Source organism: Schistocerca americana, chromosome 2 (genome assembly GCF_021461395.2).
Source record: "Schistocerca americana isolate TAMUIC-IGC-003095 chromosome 2, iqSchAmer2.1, whole genome shotgun sequence".
Taxonomy (NCBI): Eukaryota; Metazoa; Arthropoda; class Insecta; order Orthoptera; family Acrididae; genus Schistocerca; species Schistocerca americana.
The window spans coordinates 214,065,577-214,067,787 of record NC_060120.1 but is presented as its reverse complement, the minus strand read 5'-3'; the positions used below and the strand labels follow the sequence as shown (position 1 = coordinate 214,067,787).

At 51.1% G+C, this 2,211-nt stretch overlaps 1 pseudogene; it reads right to left on the bottom strand.

Annotated features, from left to right (window-relative positions):
- Window positions 1-1,786: 1,786 nt before the first annotated feature.
- Window positions 1,787-1,904, bottom strand: LOC124596929 (annotated as a pseudogene).
- Between the last annotated feature and the right edge of the window lie 307 nt (window positions 1,905-2,211).

Sequence of the window (2,211 nt, the reverse complement as noted above, 5' to 3'; positions counted from 1 at the left end):
AGACATTAGTACCAAGAACAACCACATCTGGCCGTAATAACGGCCTTGATACGCCTGGGCATTGAGTCAAACAGAGCTGGGATGGCGTGTACCGCTACAGCTGCCCATGCAGCTTCAACACGATACCACAGTTCATCAACAGTAGTGACTGGCGTTTTGTGACGAATCAGTTGCTCGGCCACCATTGACCAGACGTTTCAGTTGGTGAGAGATCTGGAGAATGTGCTGGCCAGGGCAGCAGTCGAACATTTTCTGTATCTAGAAAGGCCCGTACAGGACCTGCAACATGCGGTCGTGCATTATCGTGCTGAAATGTAGTGTTTCGCAGGGATCGAATGAAGGGTAGAGCCACGGGTCGTAACACATCGGAAATGTAACGTCCACTGTTCAAAGTGCCGTCAATGCGAATAAGAGGTGACCGAGACATGTAACCAATGGCACCCCATACCATCACGCCGGCTTATACGCCAGTATGGCGATGACGAATACATGCTTCAAATGTTGCCAAACACGGGTGCGACCATCATGATGCTGTAAACAGAACCTGGATGCATCCGAAAAAATGACGTTTTGTCATTCGTGCACCCATGTTCGTCGTTGAGTACACCATTGCAGGTGCTCCTGTCTGTGATGCAGCGTCAATGGTAACCGCAGCCATGGTCTCCGAGCTGATAGTCCATGCTGCTGCAAACGTCGTCGAACTGTTCGTGCAGATGGTTGTTGTCTTGCAGACCTCCCCATCTGTTGTCTCAGGGATCGAGACGTGGCTGCACGATCCCGTTACAGCCATGCTGATAAGATGCCTGTCATCTCGACTGCTAGTGATACGAGGCCGTTGGGATCCAGCACGGCGTTCGGTATTAACCTCCTGAACCCACCGATTCCATATTCTCGACCAACGCGAGCAGCAATGTCGCGATACGATAATCCGATTCGCGATAGGCTACAATCCGACCTTTATCAAAGTCGGAAACGTGATGGTACGCATTTCTCCTCCTTACACGAGGCATAACAACAACGTTTCACCAGGCAGCGCCGGACAACTGCTGTTTGTGTGAGGTGTCGTCACCGGCGCCAACCTTGTGTGAATGCTGTGAAAAACTAATCATTTGCATATCACAGCATCTTCTTCCTGTCGGTTAAATTTCGCGTCTGTAGCACGTCATCTTGGTGGTGTAGCAGTTTGAATGGCCAGTACTGTAGGTTTCTCGTGATTTCCCTAAATCGCTCCACACAAATGCTGGCATGGTTCCTTTGAAAGGGCACGGCCGACTTCTCTCCTCATCCTTCCGGAATCCGATGAGACCTATGAACTCGCTGTCTGGTCTCATCTACCAAACAACCAACAACCAAGTAAAGCGGTACCGTGGGGGCACACAGGCCTTCCCAGTGACATGGCGTAAGAGATGGCGTAAAGCCGTCTCATTGGAACGGAGATTATGTTGAAAAACAAGGTTTTGTAGCCAAAAGAGGGGGACGTAATATGGTGTGCTGTAATTCCGAGTAAAACCAATCCGCTTTCAGAAAAAAATTGAACGAGCGTCGCAATAAATTAAAACGTCAAGGTAAATGCTGCAGTGTTAGGGCACTCCGTCTTCAGGCCACAAGTGGCCTACCGGGACTATCCGACCGCCGTGTCACCCTCAGGGGAGGATGCGGATAGGAGCGGCATGGGGTCAGCACACCGCTCTCCCGATCGTTATGGTGGTATTCTTGCCCGAAGCCGCTACTATTCGGTCGAGTAGCTCCTCAATTGGCATCACGAGGCTGAGTGCACCCCGAAATACGGCGACAGCGCATGGCGGCCCGGATGGTCACCCATCCAACTGCCGATCACGCCCGACAGCGCTTAACTTCGGTGATCTCACGGGAACCGGTGTATCCACTGCGGCAAGGCCGTTGCCGCAGTGTTAGGGCAATAGCGAAAATGTGGTCCACGTGCATTTGCATTTGCGTAACTTCATCCTTCATCTGTGTAAAAAGCAATGAACGAGGGCATATTTAAAACCTACGCACATGACCAAAAACTCGAACCCGCCCCATCACGCCCTGCCAGCACGCTACACTGATTCTGTATTTCGGCAGCTGTGTTGGAGTAGTTCCTTGAAGAGATGTACGAGCGTCTGGCAGCGGTAAAGAGACTAATTTCTCTGTTTCGGCTCCAACGCGCATTAGTACACACAGTCATGCAAGGTTCTCCATACTCTACGT